Consider the following 22,586-nt stretch of genomic DNA (forward strand, 5'->3'; position numbering starts at 1 on the left):
CCACTGTGGCAGATTGTGGAGGTAGAATTCAATAATATAATCACACATGGTGTGTCCATTGTTGATCATCTGTTTTAAAAAAACCTCCACTCATTTACGAATGCCCTTGTGGGAGTGGCATCTGACCAGGCCTGGCTGACATATGTTTCTAGACCCATAACAAAACAACTGTCTCTTAACAATTGCTCAATGCAAGCAGCAAGTGGCACTGAATGCTGGTCCATCCTGTGAAGCCCAAGTCCCATGAATGAAGAAATAAAAAGATATATTTCTCACCGCGCCCTCTGCAAACACTGCAGCAATTTGTATTGGCTTTGTGATATCGTTCAGTGCCTTGTCACTCTCTGTAACGCTCTCACTGCCTTCAACAGTCCCTGGTCCTGTCACCTCATGGAACCCCAACAATGATACCTCTTCCTAACACATTCCTCCAGCGAAGGAGACCCCTTGCAAACTGTTTAACACCTACTACTATAGTTTGGTAGTCCGCAGTCATTTTCTGAAGCACATTCTTTCTCTTGAGAATTGTTAGGTATTGTTAGGTTGTCTTTTAAGCCTTTCTTAATTGAATGTTATACCGTATGCCCTGCGTGAGATACACAGAAATTTCTTGCTGGTGGTGTGTCTGTTTGAATGGAATATCCTTTTATTGACTATTTTACACTGTTCCTTCAAGCGTTTTTCACTGTTCATTTCCGGCCATACGTTTCAGTCTATTTACCCTGTTTAACTTGGTCAGTTCCCCCACCCCCCCCCACCCCGACCACCGCCCCGCCACTTCAAACTGCTGTAATTGGCCTCATTTCTGTTTCTGACTGTTGTTTGTAATTTTTGTGATCACTTCAAAACTTCATAATGTCTTTGAATTCTACTTTTTCATAATTTCCCTGAGGATCTCTCGGTGTGACATTACTCATTCACTCGGTTTCATTCCACAACGGTAGATCTGGGATAGCTCCGTCCCTAGTCTGTTGCACAATGTTTTTGTCGGTGTTTCTTTGAATAACACACTCTCCGAGCTCCTCTTCGAATGTCACTATCTTACTGCATATACTTTGTCAAGGCCAAAAGGAACATTATAATGTACTTTCTTAACCAAAATTTCCTGTCACAAACTTGTTTATTCATGTACAGTTTTTGTGAAACTCTGTTGCTTCCTGTCTCTTTCTGCTTGTCTTAAGCGACATCGCCGTGCTGTCCCAATGCTTCACCTTTTGTGTCTGGATTGAGAAATCCCCTTTCTCCTGAACTCTGTCCCAGCATCCTCTCTGTCAGTTTACAGGCCTGTCCAGACACCTACTGCCTTGATTGACCAGGACACTGGTCCCGGAACAGTTCCAGTTATTCACTCATGAGATGTGGGTGTCTCTGGCTGGTTGACATTTATTGCCCGCCCCTGGATGCCCTTGAACTGAACAGCTTGCCATTCCACTTCAGAGGATAATTGTGAGTCAACTAAGTTCCTGTTGGCCCGAAGTCATATGTAGGCCTGACCTAGTAATGATGGCAGATTTTCTTAACATACTTTACAAATTCTTGCCATCAAAGTGCTTAACACCATGGCAGTACCAGCCTATGTTTGGAAAATTGGAATCCCCGACGATTACACACCTATTATTCTTAGAGATAGCTAAGATCTCCCAACATATATGCTCACCGACTTAAGTGGGGTCCTGTAGTACAATTGTACTCATTCTTATTTCTCAGTTCCACTAATATTGCTTCACTGGGCGAACCCCAGGAATATTATCTATTAACACTGCCGTCATGTTTTCCCCATTCTAAAATACCTCTTCCCTCCTATCTTGCCTCCGGCTACTCTCCTTTCTGTAGTGTCTGTACCCTGGGACATTGATCTGCTCATCCTTTCTCTCCCTCAGCTGCGTTTCTGTAATACCTTTGATATCCCAGTCCCATGTCCCTGTCCGTGCCCTGAATTTATCCGTTTTACCTGTCGGGCCCATTGCATTGAAATAAACGCAGTTTAATTCATCAGTTGTGCCTGTAATAGAATTTACTTTTTACCGCGATTTCTTGTCACACACCTTTTCACACATGTGCAGCTTCAGTGAAGCTCTTTCCCCTTCCTGCTCCTTTGTGCTTGTCTTCAGCCACATCACCATGCTGTCCCAAAGCTTTGCCTTGAATGTTCAGATTTGGAAATCTCCTTTCACCTGTACCCTGTCTGTGCACCCTCTGTGTTAGTTTAAAGACTTGTCCATAAACCTGCTAGTGTGATTAGCCAGGACACAGACCCCAGCATGATTTACTTGAGTATTTATTCACTCTTGGGATGTGGGTGTCTTTGGCTGGCCAGTGTTTATTGCCCACCCAAGCTGCCTTTGAACCGAGGGCTTTGCTGGGCCATTTCAGAGGGACATACATTGTACAGAGGGAGGTAAATGTCAGGTGCATTGCTCTGGGTCTGGAGTCACATGTCAATCAGACGACATGCACATAGCACATTCCTTTAATGATATAAGGTAATCAGATGAGTGTTTATAACATTGTCATTGGTTTCTGGTGTAATAGTCTAGTGGTATTCGCCATCGCGTGTCCCACTTGGAGCTCGCCTATCCCTGAGTACTGATACTAGTGCGCCATGAATTAAAAGCCCTTCTTCCTGACCACGGTGTGATCCAAACACCTTCCTGGTGATATCACCCAGTATCTCTTCATGTGATACCTGTCACTGTGTGGATTTAATTGTTGCCTCTGACTGCACCTTTTGCAGATACTATGAGATCCTGAGCCAACAGAATTCTCCACTCCAGAGATCTGGCAGCAGAGGCCAAGGATGGAGTCTGGGATTCTCCAGATCTCTGCAGAGCTCACTGCCATTCTACATGTGTCATTCTCTCTGGATCAGTATAATTTCTCAGCCTGTCTATGTTTCTGTCTTTGGCAGCCACTCGGGAAGTTCCTGACTCTCAGAATTCCCACCTCCAGTCTTGTCCATCACCACATGGAAGTCAGTTGGTCAGCTAGAGACAATAAGGGCAGGGAGATCTGGACCCTTCAATGAATCCTGCTGCGAGGTACAATCACTCTCAGAGAACCAATGAGACCGCTAAAAAACATGAACCCACAAGACATGATGGACATACAGTGTCGAAGTTGTAGCACAATACAGAAAGAGCCCAGACTCAATCACCACCCTACGTTCACCTCAGTTGTACTGAGCCTTCCCAGGACAGCATAGGATGTTCATCGTTATCAATCTCAGCCTGTGCTGTTTCAGTGAGGATGAGTGCAAAAGAGGTTAAAGCAGGCCTCTCTCAAGAAGGTTGTTTTGAAGCCTGGGATCTTTCAGTTCTGTGTTCCCGTTCCAACATTGTCTCTATTGTTGTGTCCTAGTCGTACAGCAAGTTTACAGATCCCTTGTTGCAACTCATCTGCGCAATTGCGTTGAGCCCTTCTGGAACTGACAACAGTTGGTATCTCTGTCACCTCCTGTCCTCCCTCAATTCCCTCTGTATATTTGAAAACTATCCCAATTCTGACTACCCGGTCCATCTTTGCAAATTGCCCAGTCTTGATAACATGCCCAATCTCGGTATTCTCCTCCTTCGCCTGCAGCCACTACAACAATCCCTGTCACTGTTGTAAGATGATAAGGTGCAGAGCTGGATGAACACAGCAAGCCAAGCAGCATCTGAGGAGCAGGAAAGCTAACATTTTGGGCCGAGACTCTCCTCCTGCTTGGCTTGCTGTGTTCATCCAGCTGTATGCCTTGTTATCTCAGGTTCACCAGCATATGCAATTCCTACCATCTCTTATATCTGTCATCTTGTCCAGTACCTACAGCCCACCCTGACTCTGTAACATCACCCAGCCCCTACAACACATGATATCGCTGTAACCATCTCGAATCCCTGTAACACTCCTACCTCTCGTCCTACGTCACCTCATGACCTCTGTCACCATCGACCATTCCTACAGACCTCCCCAGCCCCTATTGCCTTTCCTGACTTTATAAACCGCTCCAATCCCTTAAACCCTCCCTTTGTGCAGCATTCTGAAGTTATTTTAACCCTCCCCATGTCCGCAATCTCATCCAGTCTCGACAATCTCCTCTATCACTGTGACATTCTCCCATTACTGTGGTGTTCCCTAATCGTGCCTCCTCCAGTCATTACTAGCCTTTTCTACCTCTGTATCCTCCTGAAGTCATTGAAATCATCCATGGATCTGTAACATCTTCTTGATTCCTGTATCCATCTTCAGTTCCTCCAGCTAGTCTCTATTTCTAACCTCCTTCAGCTCCGTGCCTGCGTATTCACCCTCACTTTAAAGTCATTCCCCGTCTGTGTAATCGCCACCAGCTCAAACAACCCCTCTTATCTGTGGGGGGAGAAAAAAAACACACTCTCCAGTCCCTGGAGCCATCCCGATCCATGTAATCACGTCCAGACCTACCTTGCTCACTTTCCTCATGGTCCTAAGCCCTCACCATCGATCAAACCAATCCCAAAGGTTTTGGAGTAGATTTGTAGCTCATGTTATGGTTGGGTAACATTTTCAATGCAGCCTCCGATGAAGCGTCATTGTATTTCCCTGCTAGGAATTCCTGTCTGTCCATACTTTGCTTGTCCCAGGATTTTGGTGTGGTCCCAGTAGAATTGGTGTTCTCCTTATCCATGTGCATTGAGATGAGTTACCACCCCCCACCCCGACTAACTACCTTCATTGATCTCAAATCTCCCCAACTCTGAAACATCTTCCAGTGTCTATGATTTTGCTCCTACCTGCAAGCTTCTCTAGTGCCTACATTCCTCCCCAAACTCACCTTCCACTGGCACTCTCCCTATCCATGTAAATGCCTTTTGTCCCTAGATCCTTCCCTTTCTGGGTAGCTCCCTCCAGGCCCGAGAGTCATCTTTACATGTGGTACCTCCTTCAGGCCTCTGCTCTTGCTCTCGTGCTCGCTCTCGTGCTCGCTCTCTTGCACGCTCTCGCGCTCTCTCGCACTCTCTCGCGCGCTCTCTCTCTGTCCAAGGCCCCTCCAATCAATCTGTTCACCCCCATGCCTTTTAGTAGTCTCTGCATTTTGCACTTCTCCTTCAATGTGCTGCATCCTTGATTTTTTTTTTTCTGAATGCTTGTCTGCACACCACTCACCATCCCTCAATCCTTGTTCTGCCAATAACAGTCTCCACCAAAAGTACAACAGTCCTTAATTCTGTAAGATTCTGCAGTTCCTGAATATCTATCTATCTATCTAACCTCTAGCCATCACTTTTAACCCACTCTCACTGAACGTCTCTGCACATTTGCAACAGGGCAGCTGGAATGATAGCGCAAAGTGAAGTGAACAGATAACGTTGTGTTTCACTCTGATCTAGTTAAGAGATGAGATGTTGCAGGGAAGACGGCCATTTAGCCCACTGTGCCTGGTCCACCATTGAATGTGATCGTTGCTGCTCTGATAATCTTCATCTCTACTTTCATGCCTTTTCAAAGTGACCCTGATTCCCTCACTGATTTAAAAACCTGGCGATCTCTGCAGGTAATCCGGCTTCTACAGCCCTCTCCACTGAGTAAGTAACAGATTGTCTACCCTCTGGTGAAATTCCTCCTCATCTCCTTGAATGAGTGAGCCCTTCCTGTGATTTTTGTAACCTCCATTTCTAGATTCTCACGCAAGGGGAGACAAATTCTTTGCACTGACCCTGTATAAACCCTAAAGAGTCTTCAATGTATCAAAAGGTTTACCTTTTATTCTAAATTCCAAAGAGTTCGAGTTCAATCTTTTCCATGTCTTCTCATTAAAATCTCTACATAAAGAGGATCAATCTTCCGATTTTTCTATGGACTGCCTCTCAGGCAAAAATATTTATTCTCCCTGCATAGAGGCAATACTGATCACAGTATTCTCGGTGTGGGCCAAGTAGTGCATTCTAGATTTTTTGAAAACTTCCCTATTTCCATTCTCTATCCCCTTTGAAATGCCAGCATTCCATTGACCTTCTCTATGACATGCTGAACCTGAATGAAACCTTTTGAGTTTGAGACACAAGGAATCCGAAGTTGCAATCAATGTGAAACCAAGAGGTGACAGTAATAATCAGGAAAGGACTGGAATGAATGATAAATGCTAAGCCAGAAATGATAACTGCACACTTGGAAATCAGGTAGGTGAAGCATAGGCCAAAGAAGTTTAAATTATGGGAGTGGAGTAAGCACATTCATTCCGTCGAGTCTGCTCCACCATTTGACTGTGGCTTCTATATTTCTCAGCCCCGTTCTCTTGCCATGACCGCCTTGGAGCCTGATCCCCTTATTCATCAGGAACCGACCTATCTCCGTCTTCAAGTCATTCAGTGATTTCGCCTCCACAGCCCTCTGTGACAATGCACAGATTCACCACCTTCTGACTGAAGAAATTCCTCCACACCTCAGCTCTAAAGTGTTGTGCCTTCACACGGAGCTCTGCCCTAGACTCTCCTACCAATGGAAACATCTTCTCCATTTCCACTCTCTCCACACCCCTCCGTATTCTGTCAGTTTGAATGAAATGCTGCCTCCTCCATTGAAACCTCATCAAATACAGACAAAGAGCCCTTAACTGTTCCTCATTTGACAACCACCTCATCCATAGCATCTTTCTTGTAAACTGTTTCTCTATTCCCTCCAAGAGAAGCACAGCCTTCCTTCAGTCTGGGTCCCAAAACTGCTCACAATGTTCCATAGGCTGTCTGAGCTGAGCTTTTTGGAGCCTCAGCAGTACATTTCTGCTTCTCTCTGGAAATAAGTGCTAAAATTTCCGATGCCTTTTCGACTCAAACTGAACCTTTGTGTTCAACTGAAGAGTATACAGAACCAGGATTGCGAGACCCTTGTGCTTCAGATTTTTCGCCATTTAGAAAATAGTCTACACCTCGATTTTTTCCGACCAAAGTTCATGAACTCATAATTTCAACACATTGGGTTCCATCTGCCACTTTGTTTCCCATTCTCGTACCTGTTTTTCTACAGCCTTCGCTTTTCCTCAGCACTATCTGTCTCTGCACCTCTTCTAGCTGATGACACAACATTAGCAACGATACCCTCACTTTCTTCATCCAGACTGCTAACATATAACATGTGCACTTGTGGTCCCAACACAGACTGCTGTGGAACTCCACACATCACTGGCTGCCATCCTTGAAAAATCCCTTTAACCCACTGTCTGTTTCAGCCAATCCACTATCCGTGCCAAGGATGTTGTTATGAAAGGCAAATTTTGATGGACGGACCCTGTTGGATTTGTCATTTTTCTGACGAAAAACAGAATAGATCGAAGGAGAGGAATTATTTGTTTGAATTTTCAGAAACCTTTGAAAACCTGGCCACTGAAGAGGTCGATAAATAAAATAGGCACGTGTGGGCTTGGACGGAATGTAATGGCAACGATTGTGAATTCTTTATCAGACAGAAAACTGAGTGGAAATAAATGAATTTGTGCTGGGCCTTCAACAACTCACATGTTGGGTCAATGAACTTGTTAGATGAACAAAATTTGATGTTTCTATGGACTAGGAGATAGCAAGAACAACATTTGCCGGAAGTCAGATTCGATACAATGTGGGGCTGGAGGAACACTGCAGGCCAGGCAGCATCAGATGATCAGGAAGGGTCTCAACCCAAAAGGTCAACTTTCCTGCTCCTCTAAATACTGCCTAACCTGCTGTGTTCCTTCAGCTCCATGTTGTATCGTCTCTAATGGCGTTGTGACAAAACTAGATGGCAAGGAGATTTGTGTGAAGAAGCAAGGGGTGCGTCAACAGTCTGTGAGTTTCTCTATTTTTAAAATGATTTAAAAGATTATTTATGGGGTGAAGACATCACTGGCTAGGCCATCTCTAAGGTGGTGTTCTGCTGCCTTCGGGACCTCCTGCAATCCTTTCGGTGTAGGGACAGGCAGAGTAATGTTAGGATGCCGCGTGGCTTGGAGGTGACGTTGGGAATACTGGTAATCCCATGCAACTGTTTCTCCTGTTCTTCTTGATGATACTTGTTCCTGGTTTGTGAAGTACTGTGGGAAGAGACTTCCTGAGTGAGCTCAGTGCTGCTTGGTGAGCTTTATTTCATTCGTTCATTCATGGGATGTGGGCATTGCTGTCTGAGCAAGCACGTATTGCAGATTTTCATTCACCCCAGAGAAGGTGGTGCTGAACTTCTGCCTTGAGCCACTGCACCAGCCATTGGAAATGTTGTTACCTGTGTAGCCCCCACCAGTTACTACAACACTCCTCATGTCTGTGATTGCATCCAAAAGCCTCTTCATGGCTAATACCCTTCAAGCCAAACAGCATCCTGGTAGCCCATTTTGATACCCTGTCCAACACATGTACATCCTTCTGCTGGCAAATGTGACCAAACTAAATTTGCACTCAACTGCAACGTGACTGTTTTTGTACTCTGTGCCCTGATGTTTAAAAGCATGAAATATGCTTTTTTGACCACAATGTCCAGTTATGTTGCCACTTTTGGGGAACAATGGACCAGTACACCTGGATCCCTTTTACTTATTGCTGTTACAAAGATTTCTTCAATTTACTGTATCGTCCGCTTCTGCATTCAGTCTTCCAAAATGCATTACCTTGCACTTGCCCACATGGAATCACAGCTGCCTTTCCACTATCCAAAATGCAGCCTATCTCTGTCCTGTTTTATCCTTTTGGTAATTGTCCCCACGATCCATTGTCCACAATCTTTGAGTCATCCAGAAAACTACTGATCAGGCTATTTACATTCATTTATCTATTTTACAAAGAAAACCTGACTCAGCACCAATCTCTGCAACAAACACACCTCCCGTTTAAAAAAAAACACTGTTCCAGCATACTATGGCCAAGCCAGTTCCGTATCCATCTTAACAGCTCAGCGCAGATCTACTTGACTTCACATTCTGTATTATCGTGCGATGAGGAATCTTATCAAACGTCTTGAGACCATCCATATGGACACCACCCAGCCCCATGATCTCATAAGTCATCTTTTGTCCCTTATTCACAATATTCTATCAAGTTTGTGAGACATGACGTACCATGCACAAAGCCACACGGTCTATTGTTAACAAGTCCAAGTTTTCCAAAAATAAGTAAATTCTATCCCAAAGAACCTTCTCCAATAATTTCCCAACTACTGACCTCAGGTTTACAGATCTGTAATTTCCTTTCTTATCCTCGTTGCCCTTAAAGGAACAACATTGGCTATTCTCCAATACTCTAGTACCTATCCTGTCACTAAAGAGGACACAAAGATTTTGTATCAGGCCCCAGAAAATTATTCCCTCAGATTCTGTGATGAATTCCATCAGGATCTCAGACTTTTCTACCGGAATGCTTTTCAGATCACCCAGCACCACCACTTTTTTTTAAATATTGAAATGCTCTTGAACATCAAGGCACCCCTTTTCTAGAATGACCATCCATCATACCCTTCCCCTCTGCCAATGCCAATGTAAGTATTCTTCAAAGATTTTCCGCACTTCATCTACCTTCATGCATAAATTCCCTTCTTTGCCCTTGGGTGGGTGTAACCTTTCCCTCCCTAATCTCTTGTTCTTTATACTCTGTAAAATGGTTTGGGATTTTCCTTAATCCGGGTCTGGCAAAGATATTTCATGGCCCATTTTATACCTCCCAAAACATTCCTGTTTTCTTTATGTTTTTGAGAGCTCTGTCTGCCTTCAGTTTCCGAAATCTTATGTATGCCTTATTTTTCTTTCTGACTAAGCTCATGATTTATCTTGTGGCCCAAAGTTTCCAAATCTTGCCATTCTTACCACCATGTGCCAATCACCAGATTTCATGTTCCTAAATCCTTATATCTGCTTGTAACGTTGAAAAGGGCCTGATGGATTTCTCAGATGATTCTCTCAAGTTGTTCATTATAGCCCATGTCGTTGAGGCCTCCTTACATTTCAATCTACCTTGTGTGTCTTTTTTTTTGTTAATCCTTATTTTAGTTTTATTTTCATTTTCTGTATTGAAAAAAAATCTCAAAGATCACCTTTGATGTTTCTTGCCAATGTGATTTCTCTTACACTGTTCGCTTTCTAATTTCTTCTTGATTTGTACCTCTCCATATTCCACAATCTTCTCAGATCTTCGTTGCTTTTAGCTACTATTGTCTGACATAATGTTTCTTTTTCTGCCTGAAAGTTTCCTGGACTTTCAGGGATCTCTGGATTTAGGAGCTTGCCCCTTTTTACTTTGCATTTTCTTGAAACTGTGTTAATTTCCTCTCTGGATACCTGCCACTGCTCTGATTCTGATTCATCATCTTGTTGCTGCTTCTAGTTCACATTGAGTAAATCTCTTCTCAGTTCAGTAAAATTGGATTTACTCGAATTAAATATATAGCTCTTAGTCCATCTTTGTTTTTGTTTTTCAATAAAATTATATAATACATAACACATTACATAATACTCAGCACTGTTCATGACTCCTCAGACACTGAAGCAGTCGTGTCAAAATACAACAAGATGTAGACTATATTCAGGCTTGGGTTGACAATTGGCAAGTAACATTTGCGCCACATAAAAGCCAGGCCAATAGTGATGTGCATCTTGTAAATATTATACACCCTGCTGTTATTGAACGTCAGTTGTGGAAGGAATGGATCATAATGGATGTAGTGCCAATAAAACTGGCCGCTTTTTCTTGGGTCGAGCCAAACCTCACTATTGATGCACTCCTTAAGGAAAGTGTGGGATATTCCACCATACTCCTGGCCTGCGCCTTGTAAATGATGATCTAGCTTATGGGATTCAGAAGATGAGTTACTCGTTGCAGTATTCCTAGCCGATGACTTGCTTTTGTATAAACTGTGTTGATCTGGTGAGCCCAGTTGACGTTTTGAGTAATTCGAACTCTTAGGATGATAGTGGGGCATTTAGTCACGGTAACACCATTGAATTCATGGGGCTGTGGTTAGAATGCCTCTTATTGGTGAAGGCCACGGCCTGGCTTTTATCTGGCACAAATGGTACTTGCCACTTGTCAACCCAAGCCTGAGTATGGTCCACATCTTGTTGCAGTTTGACACGACTGCTTCAGTGTCTGAGGAGTCATGAATAGTACTGAATATTATGTAAAAATTGGCAAACATGGTTACCTCTGACTTTAAGATGGAGAGAACGTCATTAATGAAGCGGATGAAAATGGTTGGGCTGAAGACACTACGCTGAGGAACTCCTGCAGAGACGTCCAGGAGCTGAGATGATTCATCTCCAACAGCTACCATTATCTTCTGACGTGCCATGTATTACACCAATCACCAGGCAGTTTGCACCGGATACCTAGTGATTTCGGTTTTGATGGGCACCTTGATGCTGCACTCACGGTCAAATGCAGCTTTGCTGTCAAAGGCTGTTACACTCACCTAACTTCTGGAATTCAGCTCAGTTGTCTATGTTGAATCAAGCCTGGAAGGAGGCCAGGAGCTGAGCGACCCTGGCAGAATCCAAACTGTGTGTCACTGAGCAGCTTATTGGTGATACAAGGTAAAATTTAAAAGCAGCATGATTTCAAGCTTCTGATTTGCTGTTGTAAACACTGCAGGAAGATGCAACACAAAGGGAGTTGGGCTCTTTCTACGTGAAACACAAAGCTAGCACGTAGGTGCAGCAAGTAACCTGGAAGACAAATTGAATATTTGCCCTTATTTCAATGGAAAAAAATGGTAAAGGATTTAGCAATGGTAATGTCAAATGTTAATGGTGAGATTCTCAATGTTCATGATGGTCATTGTCTGATATTTGTGTGGTACATATGTTGTGCGCTGCATGTTTACCCAAGCTCACATGGAGTCCAGATCGTATTGCATTGGGAAATGGACTGCTTCAGTGATGAGTTGCAAATGCTGCTGAACATTGAGCTGTCATCTGCAAACAACCCCAATCCTGATCTTATGATGGAGGGAAGCTCATTGAAGCAGGTGAAGAATTTTGGGCATATCAAACTCCACTGAGGAACTCCTGCAGTGAAATTCTGAAGCTCAAAAAACTGACTTCCTAAACCTATAATCATCTTCCTCTGGTCCAGGTCATGTCTCATGTCAATGGAAAGTTGCCCCTTGATTCTCATGAGACCATAAGATCTAGGGACACCAGTAGGATATTCTGCTCCTCAAGTCATGCATCGATTTATCGAGGTTCTCAAAACACAGGATAACTAACAGCAAGAAAGGCAAGTTCAATTAATGCATGGGAACACGAAGAACTTGAATCAGGGATCAGACCAAAGTCAAAACAGATTTCAGAGCAAAGAAAGCCTATTGGAGGAGATCTTGAGAGACTAGATATTCATGCATTTGGAAAGGCAATGATTGATCAGGGATAGTCAGCACAACTTTGTGTGTGGAAAAGTCTGCCTCAGAAATTTGATTTGTATATTTTCAGGAGTTAGCCAGGAGATGGATAAAGGCAGTGTGGTACGTGCTTGTTAACAAGACCTTAGGTAGGGTTCAGCATGATAGACTGTTTAATGAGGTAAGATCACATGGGCTCCCAGGAGAGGTTGCCAACTGGGTACAAAATAGGCTTGATGGTGGTGGGAGACAGTGGGTGCTGGTAGAGGTTTGTTGACTGGAGGTCAGTGCTTCAAGGTTCGGTGCTCGATTAACTGTTGCGTGGCGTTTCTATTAACAATTTGAATGGGAAGATATGAGTCGTGGTTAGTAAGTTTGTAGGTGACCGTAAAATTGGGGGAGCGGACTGTGAAAATGGGTAGCTAAGAGGACAGCAGGATCTTGATCTACTGGGCCAGTGGGATGAGGAATGGCAGATGGAGATTAAGATAGGTAAATATGAGATATTACATCATGGAAAGACAAATCGGGGCACGACGGAAACAGCTAATGGTAGTTCCCTGTGTAGTGCTGTGCAACAGAGACTTGGGTTGCAACTATGTACGTATATGAAAGTGGCATCAGAGGGAAATCGGGTGGTGACGGTGGCTTTTGACAGATTTGCCTTCATTGGTCAGAGCAAGGGGAACATGAGTTGGGACGTCATTCTGTGGCTGCTCATGATATATTTGACGCCACCATGCGAGCATCATTGATGATCAGGAAAAAAAACTCTTCTGATTCACTTCTGTCCTTTAAGGAAGGGCACGTGACATTCTTGGCTGGTCTGGCTGACGTGACTGCACACCCACAGAAATATGCCTGACTCTGACCTGCGCTCTGACAATTCGTCGTGGGCAATGATTGCTGGACAGGCCAGAGACATACTCTTGACATGAATTTTTTTTTTAAAAGTACATGTTCCCCCCCTGCCCCCAGCCCCCCATCACTGCAAACACCTCCAGCTCCCACAATTCATCCTGTGTGTGTAACATCGTTCAGGACCTTGCCACCCTCCATAATGCTTTCACATTCTCCAGCACCTTCAACTCTCCCTGTTCCTATCATTTCCTTCAGTCTCAACAATGTTTCCTCTTCCCACTGCACTCCCCTACAAAGAGATGCCTTGCAATCTTTTTAACACCTACGCCCATAATGTGGTAACTCACTGTTCCTAAAATATTCCCTTTGTTCAGATTTGTTGTTTTTTTTGTGTGGATTTCTCCGCCTCTACCAATTGAATTTGTTGAGTTACACCCTGAATCACATGTTTGGCTGAGTTTTTGTCAGTTTCAATGGAATGTTGTTTTGATGAATGTTTCACACAGTTCCATCAAATGTTTTCCACTGTTCATTTACAGAGATCCATTTCAGTCTTTTCACCCTATTTACCTCGGTGAGTTCTCCTCAGGCTGATGGAGAAAATGAAGTCGCATGGGGTCCAGGGTGTGCTCGCTAGATGACTCAAACTGGCTAGGCAACAGGAGCCAAAGAATAGTAGTGGAATGGAGTTTCTCAAATTCAACACCGATGACCACTGGTGTTCTACACGGATCTGTGCGGGGACCACTGTTGTTTGTGATATACGTAAATAATTTGGAGGAAGGTATAGGTGGGCTGATTAGCAAGTTTGCAGATGACACGAAGATTGGTGGAGTAGCAGATAGTGAAGGGGACTATCAAACATTACAGCAGAATATAGATAGATTGGAGAGTTGGGCAGATAAATGGCAAATGGAGTTCAATCCAGGCAAATGTGAGGTGATGTGTTTTGGAAGATCTAATTCACGAACAAATGATACAGTAGATGTAAAAATCCTGGGAAAAATTGATGTACAGAGAGATCTGGGTGTTCAGGTCCATTATTCCGTGAAAGTGGCAACGCAGTACAATTGAGTGTCAAGAAGGCATACCTTATGCTTTCCTTCATTGGACGGGGTATTGTGTACAAGAGTTGGCAGGTCATGTTACGCTTGTACAAGACTTTGGTTCAGCCACATTAAGAGTACTGTGTACAGTTCTGGTCATAACATTATCAAAAGGATGTGGACGCTTTGGAGAGGGAGCAGAGGAGGTTCACCAGGATGTTGCCTGTTATGGAGGGCGCTGGCTATGAAGAAAGGTTGAGTAGATTAGGATTATTTTCATTAGAAAGACGGAGATTCAGGGGCAACCTGATTGAGGTCCAGAAAATGACGAGGGGTACAGTCAAGGTGGATTGCAAGGAACTTGTTTCTCCACAGTGGGGGACTCAATTACTCGGAGTCATGAGTTCAAAGGAAGAGGAGAAAAGCTTAGGGGAGATATGTGTGGAAAGTTCTTCTGTGGTGGGTGCTGGAAGGCATTGCCAGCGGAGGTGGTAGACGCAGACACGGCAGTGACTTTTAAGATGTATCTGGACAGGTACATGGATGGGCAGGGAGTAAAGGGATACAGACTCTTTGAAAATAGGTGACAGGTTTAGACAGAGGATCTCGATCGGTGCAGTCTTGAATGGCTCAAGGGCCTGTTCCTGTGCTGTAATTTTCTTTGTTCTTTGTTCTAAAATTCATACAGTTGATTTTTTTCTTGTTTCTGATTATTGCTTGTTCTTTGTGTGATCACTTTAAAACTTTATAATCCCTTTGAATTCCAATTTTCCACAATTTCCCAGAGGATATCTTGGTGTGACATTATTCATTTACTCAACTTCACCACTCAATGGTCGGTCTGCGATAGTTATGTCCCTAGCCAGTTGCACAACGTGTTATTCAAAGAAACACTGACAAAAACATTCTCTCAGCTCCTCTTCAAATGCTACTATTTTATTGCACACTCTTTGTCCACTCCAAAAACCAACATTGTAATGTACGTTTTAGCACAATATCCTGTCACAAACCTCTTCACTGATGTACAGTTTTGGTGAAACTCTGTGCTTCCTGTCCATTCTGTTTGTCTTTAGCCACATCACCGTGCTGTTCCAATGCTTCACATGCTCTGTTTTGATTTGGAAATCTCCTTTCCCCTGTAGCCCCATCTCAGCACCCTCTGTCAGTTTCAAGCCCTGCCCACAAACATAATGACATGAGCAGCCAGGACACTGGTCCCAACACGGTTCCAGTCATTATTTATTCACTCATGAGATGTGGGTGTCTCTGTTTGGCCAACATTTATTATCCAACCCTAGCAACCCCTGAACTGAATGATTTGCTGTGTTGATGACTAGCTGTGCCTTTTCAGAGGGTATTTGAGAGTCTGTTACATGTAGGCCTGACCAAGTGTTAAAGGGGGAACACAGACCAGAGAGATGAGAAGCAGCATTATCATCCTGCTTTGGGAAATTAGTTTTCATTTAACTTGTGCTGATCCTCACGAAGAAAGCACAGGGATGGAGTGATAACTGTGTACTTTCTGTTCTGGCTACGGAAGGCACAGTACACCAATATTGAAAGTGAGGATGGCAGATTTCCTTCCCTGATTACGCAGTTAGGCAGAATCACTAATTCGTCATTTAAAGGAGGCCTACTTTCAATATTGGTGTACTGTGCCTTCCGTAGCCAGAACAGAAAGTACACAGTTATCACTCCATCCCTGTGCTTTCTTCGTGAGGATCAGCACAAGTTAAATGAAAACTAATTTCCCAAAGCAGGGTGATAATGCTGCTTCTCATCTCTCTGGTCTGTGTTCCCCCTTTAACACTGTATCTACGTCTCATTGACCAGTGTCTTCAAACATTCTAACACCTATAACTGCTCCTATTTCTGTCACCACCTCCCCTCTCTACAATCCCTCTATACATTTGAAACATACTCCAGTCCTGACCACCACCCCTATCTCTGTAACTTGCTTCAGTCTCTGCAACATGCCTTATCTCAATAGTCTCTTCTTCCAGGAACTGGAGTCGTAGAGTTGTGCAGCACAGAAACAGAGTCTTTTGCCCAACTCATCCGTGCTGACCTGGTTTCCCGAACTGAACATGTCACATTGGCCTGTGTTTGACTTGTATCCTTTCAAACCTTTCCTATCTGTGTACCAGCCCCAATGTCTTTTCACTGTTGTAATTGTACTTACCTCCACCACTTCCTCTGGCACCTCGTTCCATATTTGCACCATTCTCTGTGGGAAACGTTACCCCTCAGGTCTGTTTTAAAACATTCCCTTCTCACCTCAAACCTACGCTCTCTACTTTTGGACTCCCCTACCCTGGGCGCAAAGACCTTGTATATTCACCTTATCTATACTGCTCAGGCATTCATAAACCTCCTGAAAGGTCACCCCACAGACTCCTATGCTTGAAGGAATTATCTCTGCTCGGAGTCTAACAAATTCATCCCCGATTTCGCGAAAGTCCTCAGATACACTTGGCAAGCTTTTTAAGACCTCCAGCATCACTCTTCTGAATTGCGAACTCTTTTCAAAGCATCACTCTTTATTTTTATGAATGTGCTAGTCTTTCTCCACAGTAAGTACTGACGTGAAAAACTGTTTAATGGCTCACCTACCTCCTGTGGTTGTCCATATCAGTGGCTTCATTCATCTCTATGCATCCCTGTTTTCTTCCTCATCACTTTTTTGCTCTTAATATACATGGAGAATCTCTCTGTATTCTCCCTAATTTTATCGGCCAAAGTTATCTTGCATCACATTTTTGCCCTCCGGATTTCCTTTATAAAGTGTATTCCTATACTCCCATACTCCTCAAGGGATTAATTTGATTCAGCTATATATCCCCTTTTTCTTGACCAGAGCCTCTTTATCACCAGTCGTCCATAGTTTCCTACTTCGTTCAGCACCGCCCATCACACAAACGAGAACATATCGGCTCTGACCTCTCGCTTTTGAAAGCTTCCAACTTTCCAGATGCCCTTTTACCTGCAAATAGTCTCCCCAATCAACTTTTGAAATTTCCTGTCAAATACCATCAAAATTGGGATTGCCCGAGTTTATAGCTTTAGCTTGTGCTCCAGGCCAATCATTTCCCATAGCTTTTTTCAAACTAATAAAATGGTGGTCACTTGCCAAAGTGCTGCCCCAACATCACCTCAATGTCTTGCCCCTTGTTTCGCACGTGGAGGTCAGCTTTTGCCTCTTCTTCAGTCGGGCTGTCTACGTATTTGTTGAGAGTTTCCTTTTTAAAACACTTAAAAAAATTCCTCCATCAAATTGCTTAACACTATGACAGTACCAGTCTAAGTTTCGAAAATTATAATCCTCTATTTTTCTTACAGATATCGACGATCTCAACATATTTGCTCTGCTGTGTTTGGTTGGCACTGCAGCCTCTCAGTAGCAGGGACCCAGGCTCGAATCCAGCCTCGGGCAACTGTTTGTGTGGACTTTGCACATAGTCCCTGTGTATGCGTGCGTTTCCTCTGAGTGCTCTGGTTTCCTCCCACAGTCCAAAGACGTGCAGGTTGCGTGAATTGGCCATGCTAAACAGTGTTCATGGGTGTGTGGGTTATAGGGGGATGGGTCTGGGTGGGATGCTGCAAGGGTCAATGTGGACTTGTTGGTCCGAAGGGCCTGTTTCCACACCGTAGAGATTCTATGATTCGATGATCTCCCAATATATTGGCCCCTAAATTTCTCACTGACTGTTGAGGGCCTGGCGTACAATTGTATCGAAGTAATCACCCATTCTGATTTCTCAATTCTGCTAACATCGCTTCACTGGGCAAATCCCCAGAATATTCTCTATAAACACTGCCACCATGTTTTACCAATTCAAAAATCCCTCTTCCCTCCTATCCTGCCTCCCGCTCTGTCCTTCCTGTTGCGTCTGTACCCTGGAGCAATGAGCTGCTCCTCCTTTCTTTCCCTCAGCATTGTTTCTGTCACACATTTGATATCCTAGTCCCAAATCCTCATCAGATTATCAGGCCCATTGCATTGAAATATATGCAGTTTAATTCATCAGTTTTACCTCATTTCCTGCCATGCTGTTGCCTGCCTTGTCTATTTAAATTGCTGTCTTGAACTTCTGTGCCAGCCTCTTTCTTGCGCAATTGCTGTTTGAGGTCCCATACTCCTGCTAGGCTGGATAAATCCTTTCGGGTACCTCTAACAATTCACCTTGCCCTTCCCCCAGTTCAGTTGACTTCGCCACCCTGTTTATCTGTGCTGACAACTTCAGTGATCTGTGGACTTGTGTACCAGGGTCCCTTTTGTTTTTCAGTCCTCTTTGTGTACCTACTGCCCATTATGAATGTCCCTCACGTATCATACCTCCCACAGTGTATCACTTCACACTTATTAGACATAAGTTTCATCTGCCATTACTCTGCTCAATATCAATATCAGACTGTCGTCTATGAACATCCATCTCTCTATGGACAACGTCCCAACCTTTCGTGTCTTCTGCAAACCTACTGATGATACGTCCTGCTCTCACAGCCAAGTCATTAATGTACAGAATAAACAGCAATGGACTCTGCACCGATCCCCGTGGTCTGCTGATGTTAAAAGGCTTTCAATCACAAAAAAATACTATCGAGGAGGTTTGGATCTAGTTTGCCCACTTGCCTCAAATCCCATGGGTTCTTACCTTTTGAACCAGCCTCCGATGTGCGACATTGTCAAAGACCTCACTGAGGTTCATTGTAAACCACATCACCTGCACTGTCCTCATCAATATTTTTTAGACACAATGTCAAAGAACTGGAATGAATTCATCAGACAGGATCTCTCTTTCCTACATCTATGCTGATTACTCCTGACTGATTTCTTCCTTTGCAAGTATTGATTTGTCCTTTGCCTCGAAAGTTTTTCCAATAAGTTCACTCCTACTGATGTCAGGCTATCTCTTCTGCAATTATCTGACCAATCTTTGCTGCCATTCTTGAACAAAGGAATCTGATTAACTATCCTCTAGTCATTGAGAACTTTACCTGTGACCACCAAGGTATTGAATATACCTGCCAGGCCTCTGCAATCTATTTCCTTGTCTCTGACAGCAGTTTGTGATAAATTTCATTGGTCCCTGGTAATTTATTCACCAATACGCCTGCAAAAGCATTTAATTCTTGCTCCTTACTGACCTTAACATGTTTGAGACCCTCACCATCCTGTGCCACCCGAAGGCTGCAGGGACAGCATCTCATTTTGCTTGGGAACCCTGTAGCCCCAGTATCAATGTGGACTTTGAAAGCTTCAAAATCTCCCCACCCCCGACTTCATCCCAAAACCAGCCAAGTTCGTCCTGACCGCTTTGACCTGTCAGTATTATCTCCCATCTGTCCACTTCTCCCACCTCACTGACAAAACCCCATCCTAACTCCCTCCCTACCCTCACTTTTACTGGAGCCATCCCCGCTTCCTTGGCCTCTCTGTCTTTTCTCCATCTATGTGCTCCGTTATCCACTCGCTGTTGTTGCCTCCCCACCTCTTTCTATGTATTTCAGAGCCCACTTCGCTCTCCCCACCTCTTTCTGAAGAAGTGTCCAGACACAAAGCATCAGCTTTCCTGCTCCTCTGCTGCCTGGCCTGCTGTGTTCATCCAGTTCTATACATTATTATCTTAGCCCTGGATTCTAGTTGAAAACTTTATAATAGCCCCACTTTCCGAATACAGACTCAACTCCAAGTAGTTCCTGCCCCAGTCGATATGTGCCAGCTCCTGTCTAATTATGGTGATAATGCCTACTGGTAGTGGTAATCTCATGATAGGTGGCATTCCTCAAATTTAGACACTTAGCTTCCATACTAAATTATCGCTTTCCATAATGACATTCAAACATGGAGTTAGTATATCTATCCCAAAAAAAATGATAGTGGAGGAAACTTTATTTGACTTTTCAGATGCATTTTTACTGAAGAAACAAATAAACAAATTTGACCACATGGATTTGAAGTTGATGTGCTGGCATGAGTTGAGAATTGTTTAACACAGAAAAAAAACGTGCTTATGAATTGTTGATTTGGGAGTTTGCAGGCTGTGCCTTGTGAGTTTGAGGAAGGATTCATGCTTGGGTTCCAGCTGTTCACAATCTCTCCTAATGAATGAGATGCACAGGTCAAATTTAATGTTTCCGTTATGTTGATGGCTTAATCATAGATGGGATTGTGAGCTGCACAGAGAATGCAATGGGAGTGATGGGGAACATGAATGGTCTCGGGGTTTAGTCGCATATTCATGCGTGGGATGCGGCCATCACTGCCCTGGCCATCATTTAATTCCCATCTCTAATTGCCTGGAGAAGGTGGTGGTAGTTCTGAGCAATGTAAACTTTGGTTTCTCTTCACACACGTTGAGAGTTATCAGCAACTTCTGTTTATTTGTGACCTGCTTTGATTGACCCACTGCAATCCGTTGGGTGCAGGGAGAGCCACATGGCTGTTAGGAAGGAGTGTGACTTGGAGGGGACCTTGCAAACGCTGCTGTTGTCATACACCAGCTGTTATTTTCCTTCCAGGTTGTTTGTGGATGCTTTGGATTGTGAAATGCTGCTGCTGCTGATCCTTGTAGATTGTGGACACTGCAGTCATGGTGTGTTACAAGTGAAGTGAGTAAATATCATTCCAAACATGAGGCTGCTTTGTGCTCGATAGTGTCAAGCTTATTGAGTGCCGTTGGAGCTACATTCATCCAGGCAGGGGGAGAGTATTACATGACAGTGCTGACCTGTGCACTGTATATAGGCAGCATGTATTCTGTGGAATGCTGTTTTGAAAACTCATTTTCATTGCAAAATGTCACTTCTGTGTTTGGCAAGATTATTTTATCCCTTGAATGATGAATGGCCAATTCTGTACATGGAACTGTCCTTTATTGTCTTGTGAATTGCAAGTGGCCAGTTCTCTGCATGTTCAGTGGTGATTGTTTTCATTCTGTGGACTGTCAGTTGTTCATTTGTGTAATGATTTTTAAACAAAAGAATGTTGAGAGAGCAAAGAGTCAGTTTCCTGAGTTGAACGAGTCGATTTTTAAAATGCTCTTGGACTGTGATTGTCAGCTATTGTGTGCAGATTGCAAATGGTCAGTCCATATGTGGGGAATTGTTCTCAACCTGTGAGCTGCTGTTTCAGTCCTGTGTTGCAAATTGATTTTGTGTGTGTCCCCATGTGAAATACCTGCACCAAGGCTGCTATCCTGTCACCAAGTCACCCTTTATTTACTCCTGCAAAGGACACTGCCAATGGCCAGCCAGCTCTGAGTCATTCCGCTGAACTGAGCAGATTATAAATCCACTGTTTTCTTTGTCCTTTCTTCTTGATTTAGCGTCTTTTCTTTGTTTATTTTCCCCTAATCTTGCACTGGTGGGGAGCGGGTTTTCTCCTACAAATTGTGTTTGGTAAATTGTGTCTCTGGTTTGGATTTAACTCCTGGATTTTGAATGGTTGGGTGGATCAGTTGAGCTGGTTCCCAACCTGTGGTCTGAAAATGGTCAATTCAGTGTGGGGAGCTTCTATTTGTCTTGTGATCTGTGGGCAGGTAGTTTTGTTTGTGGAGATAATTAATGCTACAGATACTGAATGGTCAGTTCTGTGTGGAGAGGTTGTTTTTATTCAATGGACTGTGGTCATTTCTGTCTGAAGGCTGCACTTGACCTTGTGGACTCTGGTCAGTTGTGTGTGCAGAGCTGGCTTTAATTTCTCTTGGGAGCTGAGTTTATTCTTTGGTTTTTAAAAGGTTCGGCATGTCTGCACGTGTGTGTCTCTGTAATTTCTGAAGAACGTTGTTCTCCTCGCAGATGCTGCCAGACCTACTTAGTTTCTTCCCCAAGTTCTGTTTGTTTCAGATCTTCAGATTTTGCAATGCTTTGTTTAATTTTAGAGCTTTCATTTAGCCTGTTGGGGCATAGGACAATGAATGACACAGATAAGGAACAGGTCCCTTGTCCCACCATGTCTGCGATGACTGTGATGCCATTCTAAACTAATGCCACTTGTCTACACATGATCCATATTCTTCCGTTCCCTGCCTGTTGATGTATCTGTCTGAATCCCTCTTAAACATTGCTATCATCTCTGCTTCCTCTGCTCCCCTGGCAATATGTTCCTGTGTGCAAACTCACACATGTGACTTAAATTTTCCCTCCTCCAATTTAAATGAATGATTCCTTGCAAATGGCATTTCCACCTGAGGGAAGAAAATCTGATTATTCACTCTATCCGTGCCTCTCAGTTTTATATATTTCAACAGGTTGCCGCCACCACACCCCCCGTCACCACCGCCCCCACCCCCCCACCGCCGTCACCAGCCAAGAAGGCACGAGCAGAAACCATCCAACTCTGCTCACCCTGTTCCTATAGATAATACACTCTCACTC

This window comes from Stegostoma tigrinum, unplaced genomic scaffold, assembly GCF_030684315.1.
Source record: "Stegostoma tigrinum isolate sSteTig4 unplaced genomic scaffold, sSteTig4.hap1 scaffold_58, whole genome shotgun sequence".
Classification (NCBI taxonomy): Eukaryota; Metazoa; Chordata; class Chondrichthyes; order Orectolobiformes; family Stegostomatidae; genus Stegostoma; species Stegostoma tigrinum.